Source organism: Rhinatrema bivittatum, chromosome 5 (genome assembly GCF_901001135.1).
Source record: "Rhinatrema bivittatum chromosome 5, aRhiBiv1.1, whole genome shotgun sequence".
Lineage (NCBI taxonomy): Eukaryota > Metazoa > Chordata > Amphibia > Gymnophiona > Rhinatrematidae > Rhinatrema > Rhinatrema bivittatum.
In genome coordinates, this window is record NC_042619.1 from 354,194,516 (window position 1) to 354,205,087 (window position 10,572).

At 44.7% G+C, this 10,572-nt stretch overlaps 1 protein-coding gene across 1 annotated transcript in view; it reads right to left on the reverse strand.

Annotated features, from left to right (window-relative positions):
- The window catches only part of MCF2L (MCF.2 cell line derived transforming sequence like), a 322,158-nt gene extending 314,342 nt beyond the window's left edge, over positions 1 to 7,816 (reverse strand). The window contains exon 1 of the mRNA XM_029604679.1: positions 7,606 to 7,816. The gene's annotated coding sequence lies outside the window, so the exon portion shown is untranslated. The remainder of the gene's footprint in view (positions 1 to 7,605) is intronic.
- Positions 7,817 to 10,572: the final 2,756 nt, after the last annotated feature.

Below are 10,572 nucleotides of genomic sequence, written 5' to 3' on the forward strand. Positions count from 1 at the left end.
GTTTTCGTTTCCCAGATTGAGATGCTGAAGGAAGGAAGGAAGGCTGCTGACAGTGTAAAGTCGAAGGTTTAAGCAAGTTTCATTCTGCAGAGCAGGTTTTTGTTGATTACGGGCAACCGAACCCTTAGCGCCGAAGGAGGCAGTGTAAATGGTCCTCTCGCTGTTCAGACTCCGTCTCCTGATGAAGTCCTCGGGGGTAAAACAAAGGACCCCTTTGTCGAGAGGAGTTGGTCAGACGTGCGCCGTCAGGGTACACAAGGACTTAAAACAACAGAGGTCAATGAAGAGTGGCCACTCGCAGCTTCTAAACCCAAGGGACAACGCTGTTTGCGTGGATACAAACAACCTCAAGAGCGTGTAGTCCTGCATTGGACCATCGCCTCGGACTGTGATTTAAGGATCGCGATTCGTTTAAGGACTGTATGTTTTGTTTAAAAAAAGTTTTTAGAGCAACAATAAAGGTTACACCCTGTTTTTATTTGATTGATTGTGCTGAAATATAATGCAGGGTGGCCCATAGAAAAATAGCCTGGTGTTGGAGGCAGGCTACTTTCCCCATGGGCCACCCTGTAGTTGATTTTTGTAACAATAAAAAGATTTTTGTATGATAAAGATTGTTCTGAATTTGCTTAATTTGATTTGAATTGTTTCTTAATCAAAATCTATACATGAGTGTTCATGTTTTGTCATTGTGAAGTGTATGTATATATCTATATATAGATATATATATATAACAGATTGCAAAAGGACTTTTTTCCCCCCCATGAAATAAAATAAGGAGTGGCTTCTCTGTTTTTTGTTCTCTCTTATCTGGTTAACGACCTGTGCTGAACGGTGTTCTAAGCATGACAAAAATAGTCAAGAAAAAAAAAATCAAGCACTCGTGATCTTATCAGCAAAGGGAAAAGTAATATTCCAAGGACGTAGAATGTGCAACTCACTTCCTTTCACATCATTCTGGGTTCCCATCTTAGCATCTGTCCTGTCTTGGTTTTGCCCACGTCATCTTTGTTCTCGAGCCTCAGTCCATGCAATTGTGCAAAAATAGTTCAGGGTAATTGTTAACTGTATTTACCGACAACTGAAGTTAATAAGTTTCCTTGAAAGCTGCAGTTTGAGTTATGTGAGAGTTCAATGGACTGAAGACAAGCACTAAGTATGCATACTACATTTTAGACTGATGGGTGGGAAATTTAGCAGAGTAACAGGGAACGTTTACATTGCAGCATATTAATGTCACTGCTTCAGAAGCAGCAGACCGAAACACACTGTGGATTACTTCTATTATACGTGACGGACCCTACAGTCATAAGAACATAAGAAATTGCCATGCTGGGTCAGACCAAGGGTCCATCAAGCCCAGCATCCTGTTTCCAACAGTGGCCAATCCAGGCCACAAGAACCTGGCAATTACCCAAACACTAAGAAGATCCCATGCTACTGATGCAATTAATAGCAGTGGCTATTCCCTAAGTATAATTATTTATTTATTTATTTTATTTAAAAACTTTTATATACCGGTATTAGTATGCATACATCATACCGGTTTACAATGTAACTTTAAAGGTAGAAATTACAATGAACAGGGAGGGTGAACAAGGAGGAGTATACAAAGAGCAGGAGGTGGAGGAATTAAAGCAATAAATAAAAACTGCAACGGACTATTTACAGGAATATACAAGGCGTAGGCAAGATACTTGCAGAAGTCTGTGTACTTAATTAATAGCCGTTAATGGACTTCTCCTCCAAGAACTTATCCAAACCTTTTTTGAACCCAGCTACACTAACTGCAACAAATTCCAGAGCTTTTTTGTGCGTTTTTTGTGCGTTGAGTGAAAAAGAATTTTCTCCGATTAGTCTTAAATGTGCTACTTGCTAACTTCATGGAGAGCCCCCTCGTCCTTCTATCACCATTAAGACCTGGGTTCAGTGCAGGTTGGGTAGGGGGATGTACCATTCAAAGGCAGCTCTTCCCTTTGAGAAGGCAGGAATGGGCGTCCCCTGCTCTCCATAGTGAGCTCGGGAGGCAGTCCTTTGGGTTTTGCTGGAAGTCAGAAGAAGCAGACTAGCCCAGCCTGGAGACAGTGACCAGGGTCGGGAGGGGTTTCTCTCTTCCAGTCCACAACCTGAGTGGTTGGAATTCTCCTTCTGGGTCCTATTTTCAGGGTTTTTGAGATTGTTCGTGAGACACCTGAGCCTTTCCTGGGCACAGAGATTGGAGAACCTGTGACTGGGATGCCCAGGGTTAGGGAAGACCTGCCCTGGAGGTAGTGACTCACTAAAAGGAACAACGCCGGTGTTAATAGCAGTTTTGTGGGAAAGAGCTATTTTGTTAGAAGATCCAGGAGGAAGTTTCTCACTGTCCTTCCTTCCTGACAGAAGCAAGATAACTGCTTGTTTCAAAAGGCATCCAAGGAGAGAACTAAAAAGACTGTGTAAACTCAAGGAGATCCTTAAGATCTGCTAAATGTAAGGGTGAGCAACATCACTGGGAACACCTTTATCTTTATTAAAGTTTATGAATTGCTTAACATATGAACTAAGTGATGTATTTCTGTTCAAGAATCCAGAGATCTATATGTAAGCTCTCACTGGTTCGTTCTTTCACATTTCCTCCTTCTCCCAGGGCTGGATCCTTTCTAGGTGGGGTTACAATTAGATCTCTGGCTTCTTGAACAGAAATACCATGAGCATATTAATGACAGCAGATGGAAGTGAATATTGCCTTCAGGGGGAGAAAACATGGGTATACCGGATGGTTCGCAGCCATTTGCAAATGCAAATTCAGTAATAATTGCTAAATAAAGAGTTGCAGACCCAATTCTGATTTTCAGGGCTGGTGTTCATTTCCGATGGAGAGGATTCGCTTCTGTTAGCCAATTGCACAGGGACTGGGAAAGTTAGAAAGAAGGCCACAATAAAAGCACTGAGCAGCTGGGGGTCATACGCTTGTGCATACTGTAAGTGCATCCTGCAATTAGTGTAATTAAAAGTCGGTGGTAGTGCATATAATTACCTGGGCTCAACTGCCAGTTCAGCGCTTCCATTCCGGCTAAGCCAAGGCAGGGGATGCTGCGGATGGAGCCTTCACAGGGCCTGGAAGGAGAGAGGGAGGGGATTCAGGGCCTATGACTGCAGGGTTCCCAGAAGGAGCCCCACTGGTGGATGGGCCCCCCAGCCAAAGACTGTCCCCTCCAATGTCTGGGCTACAATAAACTGAAAGGGGGGGAGGGGAAGGGTGTAGGATGTAAGAGAGGGGGGAAACATCTTCAGTTTGTTGGAAATGAAGCATCTTGGTACTAGTTCCCAATTATGGATCCAAATTCGCTGAAGCACAAATGGAGGAGAACACTGTCAGGTCAAAAAACACCTCCCCCCAAAATAATGCCAAGTGTGAAGCATACATTGAGATCTAACCCAAGGCACTAAAGGATTTTGTTAGATAGTGTACACCTAGCACGCTTCTAAGTCTTACCCAAGAACATCTACCACCAATTAAACGCAGTCTGATACATCTTCTCACCGGATCCTACACGGCGGAGTAACCTTGAAAATCTCCAGCACTGGGTTTCCAATGTATGCAAAGTTTATCTCATGCATATTCACCGGGGATATTGTGAAAACCTAACTGGCTGCGAGGTCAACAGAACTGGTTTAGGAACCACTTCTGTACAGCTGGACGTGGATAAGGTCGCCGGAGGCAAAGCAGATGGCCTCACGTTTAGCTACTGGTCGACGAGAAAATGCTGCCACCATATCAGTAAAAAGCCAGAAACGTAAAAACCCACGTTAAAACATCCAGAGAGAAAAAAGTCCTTCAAGAACACAGAAAGGTACATTTTAAAACACACACGCGCACGGATGCGCCAATTTTATAACACGCGCGCATTTTATGAAATCCGCTGCCGCCTCGCACACGTAAGGGGGGGGGGTGTGAATTTTACATCATGTGTGCGGCGACGGGATAGGCCCTTTCCCCAGTTCCCTCCCAGCTCCCCCTAGCTCACCTGCCTCCCTTTTCCCCTGTCCGCCCTGACCCCTTAAAACCCTGCTAACCTATTTTTAAATTTTGTTGTAGAACTTCCCTGCTCTCCGGAGTAGCAGTAAGTTGCGCGGGCTGGCCGGCTGTCAGCGCGCACGCTTCAGCGCGCCATTAGGCACTGTCCCGCCCGCCCACGCCCTGCCTCCAAGCCCACCCCTTCCCCCCCTAAAGTCGTTCTTCGGCACGTACCGGGGGATACACCCATGGCCACGGGCATTTGAAAATGTGCACGGTGCATATCTCCCGGTAAAGGCACGCACAGGCCTTTTAAAATGAGGCCGTTAGCGGGCAGCCTAGCTTCACACATTAGGGAGGCTTCGAAATGCGACGCAGTTCCCACCAGCAGATCGCTCGCTTATTATGAACAAGATTTTTGCACGATTTCATAAGCACAAAGACACAGCAAGTGAATTTCAGTACGATAGCTAAAAGACCAACAAAGAATTTGACCCCATTAGTCTAACTCATTTCTACAAATAAATATTTCCGGCAGCACATTTCTAGTCTTCACGTATGGAGTATATGGAAGAAAATCATAAACCTAACTTTGCCTTTTATCAAGCTCAACTGGCATAGTAAAGCTCTGAGCTAGCATTTTCCCCAAGCTCTTCATAATCCTCTCTCAAAAGCCCCATAACATCGCCGTGCTGTCACTTCTTACCTTAAAATCCAAAAAAGCAAAAAAAAAATGAGCACACGCACAACATGTGAACTCAAGAAAAATTGCTTCAAAGGAAGATAATAGCTGTTTAAAAGATGCAAGCTTTCAGGACTCGGAATGTCCCTGACATGGTCTTACAATTCCAAGTGGCTAAAACATCCCCAGTAAATGTGGGGCAAAAGAAGTGTGGGAGGTGCGAAATGTACTCCTGGGGAAATTCTGTGCACAAAAACTTAAAAAATTCTGCATACTTTATATTGATCAAAATAACACAATATACATGACAGTCTTTAGGTAACTCATTTAAAATGTAATACAGAAAAGAGTTATTACTTAAAAATGCAGAGTTTTAAATATTTGGAGCAGAATTTCCCTAGACATTCACTGTAAGAGTGTCTCTTCCACCCTCTCTTTCCCTACTCCCCTGGCCAGTCTCCTTTCATTTTGCCCTTTCAAGCCCCAACTCCTCCACCTGCCACTATCTCTCTCCTCCCTCTCTAAGCTCAATTCCTTCCACTCTATCTCCATTCCCAGAGTCTGACCCCTCTCTCAGTACTGCCCCTCACACGGGACTCCCTCTCTCTCTCATGCATACACCCTCACTCAGGCTACCTCTGTCTCTTACTCACACACCCCTGCACACTGGCTCCCTCTCTCTCTCTCACACACACACACACATATATCACTTCACACAGGCTCTCTTTCTCTCACATACACATCAGCTTCAAATCTCTCACACACATACATGCTCCTTTATAATCTCCTCACCTAGGCTCCTTCTCTCTGGCACCCACACTCACACATGCTATCACCCCCCCCCCCCCCCCCCCCCCCCCCCCCCCAGGCTCGCAGTCTCACACACACACCCCTCAGAAAACATCACTCTCACTAGGACTTGCTTCATCTTCGCCGTAAGTGGGACGGGCTCTGCTCACAGCACGCTGGGGCCTGCTCCAATTTTGCCAAATTCTCCGCAGAAAATGGAAATTCTGCTTAAGAGGGGAATTCTACGCTAATTCTATGCTCCACGGTAGTGCAGAATTTCCCCAGGACTAGAAATAGCAAAACTACCGGTAGGCTAAAAAGGTGCTACAAGGCCAAGAAAAATCATTGTTCTCACAATTGTTTTTACAGTTGTTTCCTTCCCACTTAGGACTGAGTTTAAACCTCAACATAAAAAAGGTCATCTGGCTGCATCTACAAAACACAGAAACATAAAGCATGAATGCAGCTAAAGGCCATAAGGCTTATCCAGTCTATGCATTCTCTCTCTTTGTGCAAGAAGCAAGAAGCCTACTGATCTCTGGCATCACTCTACCTTGCAGCTAAGGGTCTTCTGCACTTTTCCACATGTTCTTCAATTCCAGATATGTTTCTGCCTCCCCTGGACCTCCACTGGGAGGTTATTCCACACGCACATAATGCTCTAATTCTTACAGCTAACACTTAGCAGTCATGGGGCTCTAAACAAATAGGATTTCCGAAAAGCCTAAAAACAAAAAGGTGATATACGAAGGCAAAGAAAAGGAGCATCTGTTCTTTGTCCATCTAGCAGACACAATTGCCAACTTTATGAATGTTGGTACAACATGCATGCAGGGCAAAGCATTTAGTAGTTTACAAACCAGCTAATAATTATGGTTTCTCAGTTTAGGTGGACACAACTGTTTTACTGAGATTTAACTAATGCTTGCAGGATGGGAGCCAAGGCTCGCATTTGACGCAATAGGGAGTCCAGATTCAGGTCATCAGAAATAATTAATCAGAAGACACTACAAACTGATAGGAAAAATTCAATCCTTTTAAGAACATCGTGCAAAATATTTTTCAGGAAAGAAAAAAATTAAGGCACAGGCTACATTCCCCTTGCAATGGGCCTACAAGGCTATGTAATACCTTTGCGAAGTTCAATCAGTCTGGACCATGATCTGAGCGACCTGTACTATAAGAGTTTTGTGCAACGTTTATAAATAAACGTGTCCCATGAACTGAACACATTTTTTTTTTTGCAGTATTCTCTTACTTTACAGACATTTGCTGTGAAGATCCAATTTCATTGCATCTGAAAACACAAAAACTCAAGATGGTCATCATCTCTACAGAAAGATCTGAAGGCTCAGGACATCGCGTCGTGCGCTGCGGCACAGGCTTGAATCAGCTGTTCATTGGGATCAGTTGGGGTAGGGTGCACCTCAACGATAAACCTGCTCAATCCTGGGAAAGGAAGAAGAGAGAGGGACGACAGCTGCCCTTACTGTGGCGGCCCCCATCCACTCATGAGGTGTTGCACTGCTGGGTAGGTCAGAGATAACCCCAGGGCTCCATCTGGGGATTCCCCCTTACTGCTAATGTAAATTGATGGGATTTTAACATTGCTGCTTCTTGCTCAGAGCATCAACTGTGAATTAAATACAAATGAAAATAAATATTTACATCTGGGGGTTGGGGGCCATAAACAGCAAAATGCAGGGAATCCCAACATATGGGTTCTGCTAATAATGAGCTTTCCTGTGGGTATTCTCTGTGATCTTGGACGCCACCTTCGCCTCAAACTTCAAATTTACCAGACAGAATTGGCCAGAAGCAAGTTTCTTCTCGCCTGAACGTAATCTGCATTAAAGTGCCTGAAAGGTGCAACATAAATCAAATAACTGTTTCGATCAGGCTTAAAGCCAGCAGTCAGACCCTTCCAGCTGGGGCGATGAGCCAGTACCTAGGGCAGAGGATGAAAGAGGGATCCCCTGCTGGGATGCAGCAAAACGGGACCCCTTCGTGCACCCAGGGAGAAGCAGTAACCATGGCAATTCCCAGAACGCGGAAGAGCCGCACTGAGCTGCAAGAAGAGACAAATCTGTGGAAGCAGAGCACACACACACAAAAAAAAAAATATGCAGCTACCAACCTTGTTTGTTTGTTTCCTCCTCGTCGACCTAAAACCAAAGCCAGCCGCTCTCGCAGTGCCCTTTTCGGTTCCAGTTTATATCGTCGTGCAGAGCGCGGAAGGGGGGGGCCGTGCCCTGCAATAAAGGTCGGCGAAGGGGGAAGTCGCAAAGCGGAACTGAAAGTCGCGCGCCGCCGGCCCCCGGGCAGATTCTTTTCACCGAAGCGCCCCCTCGCGCGGCAGCCGTCGCCTAGGAAACGAACGGGCGCGCACGTGACCCGGCCGCGTCTGTGCACTGCAGACAGAAAGTGGCCTGCAGCGCGGGCTGCTGCGACGTCCCCATGGAAGATTTAGGGGGGGGCAAGAAAGAGCTTGTGCCAGCAAAGGAAGGGCCGAAAAAGCTTGCATTAGCTTTTGGGGGGTTTTCTTTTGATGGGCAGGTGCATTTCACAAAGCAAAAAAAAAAACCAACCCAAAAAAAAAGGTAAGTGCACCTACTGAGGAGGATGCATCAGTCTGTCTGTCCGTCTGCATCAGAGGCATGGGCAGGTCAAAAAATGTCTTTTTGTTTGGGGGGCAGTTCATATCCTACTTCTGTTTCGTTGGGAGCTTTTTCCATTTTTTCGAGAAATAGTATTTATATACCGGCATTCATGAGCAGATCACATCATGCCGGTTTACATTATAACGAGGGCTGCGGAGGACAATAAAACTATAACTGGTGCATCAGGGTTGCAGTTACAATGAAACAAGGTAATAGAACTGGGAGAAGGAGAAAAGAGCAGGAAAGGGTTTAACATAAGTTAATAATTATTTACAGTGCCAAGTGGCTACATTGTGTGGGAGGAAGTGAAATAGTGCTCACTAAAAGTGAAAGAAATTGTTAAAACATTTTGAGGTTTTTTTCTATAATTTCTTTTTAAAATTGACACAAAACAACAGTGTCCCAGTGTCTTAGATGTGTTAACAGTTTGCAGTAAACATCCCGACCAGAGCAGCAGAAATTTAGACGTGCCGGCTTCGGTTAAGTTACATAAAGGCCGATACAGTACAGTGCGCTCCGACAGAGCGCACTGTTAACCTGCCCTTGGACGCACGTTTTCCCTTAGCCTTATTCAGTAAGGGGCGGAAAACGCGTGTCCAACCCGCGGCACCTAATAGGGCCATGCATGTGTTAAGGGCGCTATTAGGTATGCGCGGGGGATACAGTAAGTAAAATGTGCAGCCAAGCCACACATTTTACTTTAAGAAATTAGCACCTACCCAAAGGTAGGCGCTAGTTTCTTCCGGCACCGGGAAAGTGCACAGAAAAGCAGTAAAAACTGCTTTTCTGTGCACCCTCCAACTTAATATCATGGCGATATTAAGTCGGAGGACCCGAAAGGTAAAAAAAAAGTTAAAAAAAAAAAAATTTTAATGGGCCGGCAGCTGTCGGGCCGAAAACCGGACGCTCAATTTTGGCTGTCAGCGGGCTCAAGAACCGACGCCGGCAAAATTGAGCGTCGGCTGTCAAACCCACTGACAGCCGCCGCTCCGGGTCAAAAGGAGGCGCTAGGGACGCGCTAGTGTCCCTAGCGCCTCCCACCTAATTTACATACTGAATTGCGCGCACTGGCGAGTGGCCGGTGCGCTCGCCGGGTGTGGGCGTTCGTCCGCTCTCCCGCGTTTTTGCTGAATCGGCCCGATACAGCACAGTGCGCTGCTTTTCTGGGGCTCGTTTGCTCGGTGCTCTTCATTTCCTTGTCTTAACTCTATATTTTGATAGCCAAGATGAGGTTCCTAGATTTTTTTTCTCTTTTTTTTGTAGCAATGAAAGGACCAACAAAAAGGGGGGTCCAGATAATTATTTATTGGGTGCCCGATCGTTTGCGCTTTCGGGTTCGTGTGGTCGCGGGCAAATCTCGTTTTCCTGCGGATCGGCATTTTTTTTTTTTTAGTAAAAAATCGTTTTTCGGCTTAGTGCACGCTAAGAAAACTCCCATTAGCGCGCACTAACAAAAAAAATAACAAAAAGTAACAAAATATAACAAAAATAAACGGTTTGTGAGTTCAGGGGGAAAAGTGTTTGTTTCACGATTTAACCGATATATAACGAATCAAGAAATTTCGTACGATATTTCAATTCGTTTTAAAAACGATTCACATGCCTAGTGCCTATCCCCAAGACATGCAGCTATTAAGTTGTTTTCTAAGGGTAGAGAGGCTACAAAAGCAAAGGGGAAGATTTTGAAAGGTTTTGCGCACACATGGATACCCAATTTTAGCGCATGTTATAAAATCGGGGTTTTTCCCAAGGTAAGCCCTTAAACAGGATAGTGGCAGCAGTTTCTACTCTATTACCTTGCACTTAACATGGAGTGACTGCAGCTAAGTCCCAGTTTAAGAATCTAACTGGTTAATAATTGTCTAAATCTCATTGGAGGTAGAGTTTAGAATGCAATTTCCAGATTTTTTTTTTTTTTTTTAACACTGGCTCCAAAATGTCTGCATCGAGAAGACTGTGCTGATCTTTTGTCGATCCCAGTTCCTATTTTTCTAATGTAGATTTTAATGGTGCAAGAGGCACGATTTCTCATAGCTTTAACCAGTTAGACAGATGATTTATTTAATTACCTGCCAGTCTTAGCATTGGATCTCTCCACAGTGATGAATGCTTCACCTGAATTGCAATGGTCCTTTATTGGCTCTCCTTGCACACAGCACCAGTTCAGTTGGGATTGCGGCAGATGCAAATTTGTTATGCCTCCTAATTACTGCTTTAATTCTGATTTATTAAAATGCATACTCGTATATGTAAAAACAGCAAGCTGTGCAAATTCAGACTTATCCGGATAAGAAGCAGAATTTATCTGGAGAAAGTCAGATTCATCCTGCTAAGTGGGGACAATTAGCTGGATAAGTCCGAAAAGCACTACTTGCCCATCTAAGTATCATTTTTCGGACTTATCCAGCTATATAAGACAACCAGATAAATATAAATAAAGCACT